Below are 12,791 nucleotides of genomic sequence, written 5' to 3' on the forward strand. Positions count from 1 at the left end.
CCTCCACTTTCATTGCATCAATTTGTGCCTCTGGTGTGATCCTCAGAGTAGATTTACCCGTTGAAAAGCTATCTGGTCTCATGGATTAAGTTCACTGAGGAGCATCCTGATGACCAGGTATTGACACTGAGACATATTAGAACTCAGTTTACCTGCACCATTTCCTATCTTCAGCTCTTATGGCAAAAATCACTGACTAACTTGAGGTAGAAAAAACAGGCAGGCAGGTGATGCAGGCTCAGTGAGGGGTCACCTCTTCCCCCATTCTGAACCCTTTCGTCTTTCTTACATTCTACCCTGGAAATCTACAGAAGAATGGTGCACTCCACCATTCTCTTGGTGACTAATTTATCCCTAGGCCAGACATTCTTCTCACAAGGAGATTTTTCTCAATTTAAGATGTCCCCGTCTTGATATTTCCACCCCTCCTGATTATAAAAATCATTTATTTCTTGCCATGATATTGTGTCTTTGCAACGGTCAGAGGCAATTGGTCAGTCTGAGACAGGCCCAGGGCATGAAGTAGAATTTATCAAAAATATCCTGTAGAGAAGAAAATGTAATTTAAATGGGGTGAGCAGTGGGGATGCCAACCCTGATCCTAGATGATAAAACTATTATCAAGGTATCTATTTCTTACCCAACTAATATCACTTCTAAGATTTATATAATTCCCAAGCAAAATTCCAATGCAGGGGGAGTATTTTGTCTTATATACCTTGACAAGATTATTCTAAAGTTCATACAGATGAATAAACAGGTGAAACAAGTTGAGGAAAGTTTTAAAATGAAGAGTGATGAACAGATGCTTGACCTAACATTTCTAATTTTAAAATTGTAATACTCACATATGAAATAAAAATTGAAATCCAGATGAATGGAAATAGTTTCACACTGAAACAGATTCCAGTGTATTTATGGCAAAGTATCAAAGCTAAATGGTAAAGGTACACCTTAAACTTATACAGTGCTGTATGTCAGTTATATCTCAGTAAAACTGAAAGAATAAATAAATATGTACATACCCCCAAAAAATATATATATGGCAAAGGTAAAGATTAAAGATTGAGAACCACCTCTTATAGGTAGCCTTCCTTGGTTATCTCAGTTCTGGATTAAATGTCCATCTTTGGTAATCATATAGTACCCTTTGAATGTTTCCTTTTTTAATGTATTGAAGTATGCCATACAGTTGAGTACAAAGTATAGGGGTCCAACTCAATAAATTTTCACAAAGTGAATACACCAAAGTAGCCAGCAACCAGATCAAGTAATAAAACGCTATCAGAATGTTAGAAGCCCCCTCATTCCCCTTCCAGGGACCATCCCCACCTCTAGCACCAAGGTCTCTGATGGTCACTATTATTCAGACTTCTAACAATGAGATTCATTTTGCCTATTTTGGAACTTTCTATAAATGGATTCATATAATACATACTCTTTTGTGCCTGGCTTCTTTGGTTCAATATTATTTTTGTAAGATTTATCCATGTTGTTGGAGTTCATGTTTTCTCATTGCTGTACAGTGTTCCATTAAGTGAATATACTGTGATATATCTTTCCAATTTATCACAGATGATATTTGTCATGTTTCCATTTGGGGGCTATGTGCAACTACAAACATTCTGGTGCAAGTCTCTTGGTTGAACATATGTGCACATTTCCACTGGTATATGCCTAGTGATGGAGGTACCGGGTCATAAAGTATGTATACTTTTATCTTTAGTAGACAATGCTAAGCAGCTTTCCATAGTGACTGCACCAATTTCCACGCCACCAGCAGTGCATGAGAATTTCCTTTGCTCCACATCCTCACTGACTCTTGATATTATCTGTTCCATTTTAGCCATTCTTGTGGGGTTCTAGGCGTACATCTAAAAGTACTCTGTCATACTTTATCTGGTTACTTGTCTATCTCCATCACACATTTGCAAGAATCCATTCTAAAAAGTTAAGAAACCAAGGCCCCTGGGACTTCCCTGGTGGTCCAGTGGTTGAGACTTTGCCTTCCAATGCAGGGGGTGCGGGTTCGATTCCTGGTCGAGAGCTAAGATTCCCACATCCCTCGCGGCCAAAACATAAAAAAATAAAAAAAATTAAAAAAAAAAGAAACCAAGGCCCAGAGAGGTTGAAAGATATGCCCAAGGTCACAACTTATAATTATCCTTTACAGCACAGAAATCCCTACTGGGCAATGTTAATAGGATCAGGGAAGACAAACTGCCTTCTTTAAAAGAGTTTTAAAAACTACTTCCATATGATTAATACAACTTGCTCATATAACCAGAGTGTCGCTCAGACACGTGTGCAGGCGCATGCGTATACGCACACATTCGGCAATTCTAAATGGAAGGTTTAATTTGGAAACCAACTGCTGTTAGTTAAATGACCCTGCAACAAACAGCCACACATCTCTCCCTTATCTCCCTTTGGTTAAATGTTTTGAAATGAGTTTCAAATGGGGTTGGCTCAAATGACAGCTCTTCATTTCACCTTGTTTCTGCAGATGCCATTTGTGGGAATGTTTTATGGTTCTGTTAATTATCTACGTCAAGAGGTTGTTTTATTGTTTCTAGAGAAGTAGAGTTATAAATGTAAATATTCTGAGGCAGCAAATTGCCTCAGCAAAGTAAAATTAGGAGTTCTTACTACATGAACCAATGCATATATTTAAAATTTGCATTTTTTCAGCTATTACTAATATCCTAAAATATTTTTCAGGCACAGATCAATGCATGGAAAAGCTGAGGCAGATTCTGTGCTTTAAAAGAAGACTGGAAGTCCAAAAGATGGGGATTTGAAACCCAGTTGTAGCATTCAAACAACATTCTTTTTTTTCTCTGGACCTAGGTTTTCTCATCTCTGAAGTGGGAAATTATAATACTAGCTATCCACTAGTGTCGCCGGGGCAAAGCCCATTAACAATTCCTGGGGGGCTTCCCTGGTGGCGCAGTGGTTGAGAGTCCGCCTGCCGATGCAGGGGACACGGGTTTGTGCCCCGGTCCGGGAAGATCCCACATGCCACGGAGCGGCTGGGCCCGTGAGCCATGGCCGCTGGGCCTGCACGTCCGGAGCCTGTGCTCTGCAACGGGAGAGGCCACAACAGTGAGAGGCCCGTGTACCGCAAAAAAAAAAAAAAAAAAAAAAAAAAAAACAATTCCTGGGAAATAAAAATAGAATCTGGGTCATAAAATAAAGTCTAACCTTTTGTGTGTGTGTGTGTGTGTGTGTGTGTGTGTGTGCGTGCGCGCGCACGCTTAGTCTCGTTTCACATGCTCATAGGGGGCCACGTGCAGAAGCCTTGCACCCAGCACTTCAGACCAGAATTCCCAGTGTGAAACGGCTGTGCTGACACCTCAGCTCCGTGAGCAGGACGCTCAATCCTAGATGGCAGCGGTGGGCTGTGTGCGGAGATGCTGCACCCGCACTCCGATCTGGAGCCTGAGCAGCACAGCTGCGCTTGCCCCCCGAGAGCTCTGCCCCCTCCCCGCTGACAAGAACCCTACAAAGCAGCTCCACCACAGCCTGTCGGGGAGAGCATGAACTCTACAGCACGAGCCCATACCTCTCCGTTCTCTGAGCAAAGAATAAAGCTTTCCTTTGCTTCTGAACCAAACTCAGTCTCCATCTACAGGCTCGAATGACATCGGGCAGAACCTCTATTGGGGACCAACTTGGGAGGGTCAGTAACGCTAGTGTTGTTGTGAGGCTCTTACATAAAAAGACCTGGCAATCATAAATGTACAATTATTGCCTACTGATGATTGAGGGCTGAGGAATTCTATCCCATGATGAATGCATAAAAAGCTTGTAGCATAATGGCTGAGAGCTGAAGTCCTGGAGCCGTACTGCCTGGATATATATTCTGACTTCACCCGTTACTAGCTGTGTTTCAGCTTCTGTCTCTATAAAATGGGTAGCCATAGTACCAGTTTCACGGTGTTGTGAAGACTGAGATAATCCATGAAACCTGCTTAGAACAGAACTTGACACACAGTTGAGTAAGGTATAAACATTAGCTGCAAACATGTGTGGGTTTGTCCCAGGGGATGATCAAGTACGTTTACCTTGATGACCAGATAGTGTGGAAAGAAGGCTGATTTCCTTTGTTGCATTTCACTTGTCCCAACCCGGCTGGCACCCCTCCAAGTCTAACATTTCTCCTGCTCTGTTCCTTGAAATGGAAAATAATGCCTTAATTATGAATATAAATGGAATGTTTCTCTCCTAGGTGTCAATAAAAATGATTTTTTTTTTCCTGAGGAAGAAAGTACTCTTTAGCCCTCCTGGCAAATCCCAGCATCACAGCCTTGCTGTGCTCAGCGTGAGGGGCTTGGCCCTTGCCAGGAGCCGCGATGCGTATGCGCCTCAGCAGCTCTGAGCACAGCGAGGGGTCTCAGCACCTCGGGCGGGCGGCAGTGGGAGCAGCTCAGCATCCTGGCACAGACCAGTGCCCACCACGGAGTCTTTACAGAAAGGGTGCCCAAGAGGACCGCCTCTCAGGCCACAGCCACCAAGACGTTGCTTCACACAGGACCATGGCCCCACCACTCCACAGCCTTGCTCCAAAAGGGACGCCTCAATTCTGGCATTGGGAGAAAAGCCTAGATTTTGAAATCAGCCTGACCTGGGTTCAAGTCCCAGCTCCACCAACTTAAAACAACACGATCCCAGACTAGGTTATTTAACCTTTCTGACCATCAGTCTTACCTCAAATGTGATCATGAACAATGAGATAAGGTAAGTTTGTAAAGTTAGGTCTGACAAACGTCAAACGGAGAATTTAATTCAAAGTAGTTAGGACTGACAGTGCCTCGGGTGAGTGGCAGCAATAAATGCAAATATTATTTCAGGCAAACACAGGATTACACCTCAATGATTTCATAAATCAGCAAAGGATTTTACACAGTGTTATGTTGTAAGGTTAAAACCCAGACCCATGGCCAGGCTGAAGAACTCCTTTCCTATTTCCACCCCTTTCTGGCCCAGGTATCTTGGACAAATTATGTCTAGTCTCAGGTCCCACATGTGCAAAATGGCATCATAACAGCACTAGTTTTAAAGGGTTGTTGTGAGAATCAAATGAAATAATTCACATTAAATGCTTACTACTGTATCTGGTGCATGATAAATACCAAATAAATGTTGGTTATTATTGTTTTAAAAAAAAAAAAAGAAAAAGTAGGTTTCTAAAGCACGTCTGCCAGGAGCTGGCACATAGCAGCTATGATTATAATTTTCCAAACCTCAGCACTAATGTATCTGGACCTTTCCACATACGACCTCTACAGGAGCCATGAAAGAAATAGGAGACTCCTGCAAAGAGCTTGGAATGCATCTTTTCTGCTCTTTGGAGCACAGAAGCAATTGGCTGTTTCAGTCCTGAAGGGCCTCACGTGACCTGACCCTCAGTCAATTTAGGCTGCAGGCCACAGGCAGAGAAGGCAAGGCCTCCCTTCACACAGCTTAATTACCTTTCGTCTTTGCTTACAAACAGGCCAGATTTCCTTTTTTTTTTTTAATATTTATTTATTTATTTGGCTGCGCCGGGTCTTAGTTGCAGCACACAGGATCTTCGTTGTGGCATGCAGGATCTTTTTTTCTTTTTTAGTTGCAGCATGTGGGCTCTTAGTTGCAGCATGCAGGATCTAGTTCCCTGACCAGGGATCGAACCCGGGACCTCTTCATTGGAGAGCAGAGCCTTAACCACTGGACCACCAGGGAAGTCCCCAGATTTCTTTCTTTTTTTTTTTTTTTTTTGTGAGGTATGCGGGCCTCTCACTGTTGTGGCCTCTCCCGTTGCGGAGCACAGGCTCCGGACGTGCAGGCTCAGCGGCCATGGCTCACGGGCCCAGCTGCTCCACAGCATGTGGGATCTTCCTGGACCGGGGCACGAACCCGTGTCCCCTGCATCGGCAGGCGGACTTTCAACCTCTGCGCCACCAGGGAAGCCCCCAGATTTCTTTCTTATAGAAGTTTGCTAAAAATGTCAAGAAGCAGCCAACACACTTCAATATTCTGACCTTTTTCAACCACTTCCCCTAGAGGAACAGGCTCGGGAGACACATGGTCTCACTTCCAAGGTTGTCGCAGGCAATAGTTTACTAAACATTTCACCACATGTATCATTAGAAGGGTCACCAGCTTCCTAGACTGCAGTCTCTTCATTTCTGCTGTCCAATTCTCAACACCTGCCCAGGAAGCCAAGATCACATATTGTTAGGGTTTTTACAGCAGTGCTTTATTCCCAGTTCCAATTCCATATTCAAAAGGATTCAGATTTTAGCTATTCTAATATATCAGGAACTGAAACAGGGTACAGGCTCTGAAGTCAGACAGGCTGGTTGCAGTCCAGACTCTACAATTTACTACTGCATGACCTTGGACACTAACTTAAGTGCTCTGAGCCTCAGTTTCTTCATCTGTGAAATGGAGGTGATAATCATATTACCCTCCTCATGCGGTTGTTGTGAGCATTAAATGAGTTGATATTATATAAAGCCCTCTGTGCCAGGCATGTGATAAACTCTCAATAAATATTAGCTCTCATTATTATTAAACACCTAGTTGTTCTGAGCATTGTGCTAGTTTGGGAGAAGATCATGGATAACAGGCTCTGTACACTGTCCCTGGTCTCATGGAGTTTAGAGTATAGAAGCAAACCTATCAAACATATAATTACACAGATAATTATTTATATTGCAAGAATAATAAATGCTATGAAGATGTTCCACATTGTTTACATCCTTGGTAAACTGGGGCTTCTGAACTGAAAGGAGATTTGCTGAGGGGATCAAATGAACACAGAACCAGCATTTGTAACATTCTGCTTGGAAAGTAAACCTAGAAAAAGTCAACTCTGCTCACTCATTTCACTTTATATAATGCTTTAAAGTAGTTCGCATTGCATTTTAACCTCTGTATAGAGGCAGGATAGTATTGTGATTAAGAACAGCCTCAGCAATCAGACTGCCTGAGTTCAAACTCAAGCTCTATCATGGACTGGCTTTGTGACCTTGGATACTTTCCATATCTCTCTGTGCTTTGGTTCCTCATCTGTAAAATGGACATGACAATAGTTCCACAATGTTATTGGGAGGGTTAACTAATTTAGTTGATATCCATAAATTAATTAGAACAGTGTTTAACCTATAGTAGGCACTAAATAAATTGTAGGTCTTATTACTATGTCATTTGAACTTCTCAACAGCCCTACAGGTAGGGTAGTTATTGCTTCCATTTTACACATAAGGAAAGAGACTCTAAGAAATAAGCCAGTAATTCACAAAGCTGGAAATCAAAACCAGAGCTCCTGGCTTCATCTCAGTGGTGATTCCCTCTCCTCCCAAAAGTCTGTCAATTGGCAAAACAATTCTCTTTGAAAAGTCAACACATAAAATGTGTAGGTTAAAGTGTTTCATGAAGAGAGACAGTATTGTGACATGTAACTGACTAACATAGTGAAAGAAACTAAAAAAAGCCAAAGGTTTTATTTTTAAAGATAAATGAGTAGCAAATCAGCTGACTTAAAATGAGAGAGGGCTTCCCTGGTGGCACAGTGGTTGGGAGTCCGCCTGCCAATGCAGGGGACACGGGTTCGTGCCACGGTCCGGGAGGATCCCACATGCCCCGGAGCGGCTGGGCCCGTGAGCCGTGGCCGCTGAGCCTGTGCGTCCGGAGCCTGTGCTCTGCAGCGGGTTGGTTAGAGTACCACAGTTTACATCAGGTTAAAACAAAAGATCACATTAGCAATTGCACAAGCTTATATTCAGTAGTTTATCCACAGAGCAACATTAATAAGCCAATTTTAGAGAGTCTGATCAAACTGTTACTGTAAGATAAAAGAAGCATGATATTTAGGGGTCAAGATTTTCAATGCAGCACACACAGAAAACCTATATTTATTCTATCACCAGCACTTATCAAGGAATTATTTTATAGTTTTTATTTTTTTAATTGTGCTGAAATATACACAACATCAAATTTAGCATCTTAATCTTTTTAAATGTCCAGTTCACTGGCATTAAGCACATTCATACTGAAAAACCATCACCACCACTCATTTCCAGAACTCTTTCCATCTTGCAAAACTGAAACCTTGTACCCACGAAAAAATAGTTCCCCATTCCTCCCTCAGAATTATAACTTTTAACTCAAATAAGTTGTTTTTGTTTTTGTTTTGGTTTTGCTGTACGTGGGCCTCTCACTATTGTGGCCTCTGTCGTTGTGGAGCACAGGCTCCGGACGCACAGGCTCAGCGGCCATGGCTCACGGGCCCAGCCACTCCGCGGCATGTGGGATCTTCCCCGAACAGGGGCACGAACCCGTGTCCCCTAGCATCGGCAGGCGGACTCTCAACCACTGCGCCACCAGGGAAGCCCTCAAATAAGTTTTTTAATCAGGATCACTGTCTTTCAACTACTTAGTTTTCTTTAAAACAAAATTTACCACAATTTAAAAGCTTTTCAAGAATTCAAATATGCTGCAGCTCATTCTAACTAGAAAGTCATACTCAGTCACTTCAGGTGTTTGGAGACTGTCCCCCATCTAACGCTATGCTGTTGTTTTTATGGCCCTACCCACAATTTTGATTTTAGAACGTCAAACAACAGAAGACAGCTGCTTGTAAATCCAGCCCAGATGACAAGGATAGAGGTTTCTAGAATCCACCCTAGGAACAGTTTGTCACTTGATATCAGTGTCATTTCCACTGAAACAGGATAAAGCAGAGGAAGCTTCCTTCATACACACAACCCAGTGGCTATCCGGTCAGTCTGGAAGAATGTGCTGGTCACCCCAGCCTACACCCCACAATTACGCCTTCGAACATGTTTGCCATAAGAGGCCGTGTATTCTAGTTGCTATCAGAGCCCTCAAAGAGACTTCATAACATCCAGTTCAACAGATAACAAGTCACAGAGAGACACTATTCTTTGCACACGATAATGAATTTTTCATCTCAGGCTTTTGATGTGTAAGGACATATATTTAGAAGGAAAAGCTTTTAGTACAGCTAATCAAAGAAAAGGGGATTTTTTAAAAAGAAAAATTTATCAGGAGTTTCTTCAGGACAAACAGTGTGACCCAGGGCTTTGTTCCTGGAGATGATGTGTGTTTGAGGACAACGGAAACTGCCTCGGAGTCGTCTGATTGCCCCCTCCCGTCAGCACAAGGCAGCTCCTTACAAATGGGCACCAGCCTGCTGTACAGGTTGTGATGAAAACAGTCAACCACCTCACATTTATTTGGCCTCATGTGGTTCCCCCCGGGTATCATTTCTTCACTCTGAGCTTTGCAGATGCTCCTGTTCTGCTTGCTAATGACATTAACAGGAGTGTCGTGTCTCATCTATGAGCTGTGGCCATTTTTAGCAAAGCATTTGGTCTGGAAAGCTCCAAATTCACCAAATATATACATGCAAAGGATTCCTTTAGTAACAAACTATTCGTACTAGATTTGACTTTAAAAAGAACTGAAGCAGAAATATCCGTGTGTGTGTGTGCATGTGCATGTGCATGTATGTGTGGGTGTTTGAAGGGAAAATCATGGAAATCCACCATTGTAAAAAGCAGATATATTATGAAGGGAAAAAAATTTAGCTGTGTTTCTGCACTTTTGAAAGTCGACTTTCTCCCTGTAATTATATTAATATTATGTCAAGTATGGTATCTGTATTTCAGCCTGTGATCTCTGTTTGTTGATTATGTACACAGCACTTCAACTCCCATACCTTTTCTTAAGGGAATTAGAGTAGCCTGACCAGCTTGCCTCTCAGGTGAAGCTGGCCTCCTCAAGCCCGGGCCACAGTCATTTTTTCCTGTCTGCTGGCCTCAAAGATTCAGTGAAAATAAAAACATCAGAAGCATCTCAGTTCGGGCAACACTCCTTGTGAAATGTTCACTTTAATGACACTAATGTTGTGCCCCTTGGTGTGCCATCTTATTGTGAGACTTAATCAAAGGCAAAAAAAAATAAAGATGTCTGGCTTGGGTGCAGGTGCTTCTTTGTTGGAGTGCTTCCTGGGGGTGGGGGAGTGGTCCACAGTAGTAGGGGCTTATACACAAAGGCTGAGCTGCCCAGGGTCTGGGTGTGTGTTTTTGCATGGGTCCAGAGGTTTGCTCTGTATGTGTGTGTGTGCTTTGCATAGTCCCATATATATGGACCCCAGGATTAAGACAGGAAAAAAAAATATATATATATATATATATATATATATATATATATATATATATATAGTGCATGTGGTGGGTGTGTGAACACATGAATGTGCACTCACATGTCCATGTATTTGTACATATGATCTGCAGAGTCCTTTATAGCCCTGGGATTCATGTGCTCATTATATAAAAGTGTCTTTTATTTGTGGCCACATGGGGCCAACTGGGCTGCCTGTGGCCCTAGACACTGTGTATGGGGCCAACCACTTTTATTCAAAAGAAAAGACAAACCACTTAACCAAAGGGCCAGGCTCACAATGGTCACTCGGTTTGGTAAATGTTTTTGAAGAAGAAGGGAGAGAAGAAGAAAAAAATTCCAAAGAATCTCGAAATTAGGATTTTTTACCTTGACGTGGATGTTAGGATTTAAGGGATGATAATAATTAATCATACCTCTTCCCTGATGGGTTCTGAACCCACTGAGGAGCCAGATAGACCTAGATCAGCAGATCTGAAATGATCAGATTTATTTCCAAAAAAGGCTGCCTTGGAGAACTTGCCTTGACCTCTGACAGAACTGACTTGCCAGCCAGAACCCCAGGTTTCCTTCCAAAGGGCAGAACCTCCCTGCTGAGTTTATGGTTCAAAAGGACTGAACTTTCACACATCATGACCCTCTTCCCAGCCAGGGAAGGGGATGGAAAAAAGGACAGAGGCTTTCTTCCCAAGTTTTCCATTCTTCCACAAGGTGGAAGTTCCTACTTTCCAGAACTAGGCAAATAAATAAATAAATAAAACAGGAGAAAGAAAATAATTTTGCTTATGACTCCAAAGATTTTGTTCTCTTAACCTGCTAGGCTTAAGCATCCAGGTCAACCAAGAGTGTGTGAAGAACTGTGGAGTCCCCATAGGGGAACAGATCAGCGGTTCACCAGGACACCTTCAGGTATCCCACACATCATAGTCCTCCACCATCTGGTCCCTTTCCAAATGTATCTCTATTTCTCCCCAAATCCTCTTCTTCCAGCAAACCCAGACCTACATACCCACATGAATTCCCATCTTTCCACTTTTACATGAATGTCACATCTTAGATAAGTTAAACTTAGGAGAATTCAGCCTTATACAATCGTTCCACCACCCTAGTCATTCCTCCATTCCACTGTATGGCACATCAGATATACACAGATTGTGTCTCCTTTCGAGTGACGTTCACTCCACTGCTGACTATTCTTCCTTCTCAAACCGAATACCAGCACCTCAGCCTCGCTTTTGTATCAACTTAGCTTGGGCATCAGAAATGCAGATGCAGTCACGTCTCTGTCTTTCTCTGTCCTCCAGGAAATTGAGATGGAGCTTAGAGACACCAAAGAGGTGGCCACAGAGGCAAAGGACCGCCTCCTTGTCCTGCACCAACCTTTAGTTGCCTCATTCTCGATATTACAAGCATCTTGCCTCAACAATTTGACTCTAGTGGTTAAAGCATTGCTATTTTTTATTCAACACCATCCCAAACACAAGCCAACTATAGAAATTTGAGGGGTGGAAGAGGCTCTGTGGTCCAAAGAAATAGCAATCTGTGCTAACTCTGCAGGGAAAAGTGATTGTGCTGAGCTTGAAGACAGAAGGTGCATACACACCACAGAGTCAATACAGGAGCCTACACTTTCTTGTCTATTTAAGGGAGTTTTAAGAGTAAAATCTAACTTTCCATGAATTTATGTTTATATGCCCCTCTTTTAAGTGCAACTCTTGCATAAGACATGACACTGCCAGGCCTAATGCAGTGCCCAACACAATACCCTCTTTGTTTCAATGCACAATTGAGCCCCACCTACTCCTCAGTGCTGCCTCTGACCACTGAGGCCTCAGTGATCGCTCCCTCCTCTGGGCTCACTGGATACCGGTATCATTTTCCTGGAATGTAATTTAGCAACCTTGTATCATTACCCATCTCGTTTTGGGTGGTGTATATGGACACAGCCAATCTGTCTGATGGCATTATAACCCCTGGAAGACAGGGACCTTATCTCTTAGTCTTTGCATTTCTAGCATCCAGCCTGAGTAAATTCTGCGTAAACATATGGGATGTCGATGAATTAATAAAAATTATCATTCTTTGGAAAGACCCCGAAGGTACTAAGAGGTCCAGGTACCAAGAAAAATGTTTGCATACTCTGTCCACCTAGAGTTGCCTGCTCATCCTTAACAATCCAGACCAAATGCCAGCTCCTCTTCAGTGTCGTTGAGACAAACACAGGCTTTGGCGTCAGCCAGAGAGAGATTCAAATCTTTTCTGCACCACAACTGGCCGAGTGACTTTGAGTGACAAGTGTCCTTGAGCCTTAATAGAAGTTTCTACTTCTATTAAGTGGAAATAGTGATAACCACCTTAGAACCTTAGAAGGCAAGAATAAAATTAAATAACATATGGAAGTGTTTTAAACAAGGTAGATATGGAAGACAAGGTAGACATGGTAATTATTAATATTTTCTTCAAAGTCCTCACCTCTGTGCTCCTACCCCACTTTGTACCTGCTGCTGTCACAATCCTTATATACTGCATTGTGAATATCTGAGTCAACATCTGACTCCTCCACCAGCTAGGCTGGGAGCTTCTTGAGGACAGGGATT

General features: G+C 42.6%; 2 long non-coding RNA genes across 2 annotated transcripts in view; both read right to left on the reverse strand.

The window, feature by feature from the left end:
- LOC113620875 (uncharacterized) overlaps window positions 1–12,791 on the reverse strand; it is a 465,861-nt gene that overhangs the window by 320,530 nt on the left and 132,540 nt on the right. The gene's annotated exons all lie outside the window — the stretch shown is intronic.
- Window positions 1,914–10,269, reverse strand: LOC113620874 (uncharacterized). Its single transcript, XR_003432960.1, has 3 exons — window positions 10,259–10,269; window positions 3,971–3,973; window positions 1,914–2,064 (listed from the first exon to the last, which is right to left on the reverse strand). It is a non-coding gene; the product is annotated as an uncharacterized LOC113620874 (long non-coding RNA).

The sequence above is a fragment of the Aethalodelphis obliquidens genome, unplaced genomic scaffold (genome assembly GCF_003676395.1).
Source record: "Aethalodelphis obliquidens isolate GAN/ISIS:26980383/991018 unplaced genomic scaffold, ASM367639v1 scaffold8, whole genome shotgun sequence".
Classification (NCBI taxonomy): Eukaryota; Metazoa; Chordata; class Mammalia; order Artiodactyla; family Delphinidae; genus Aethalodelphis; species Aethalodelphis obliquidens.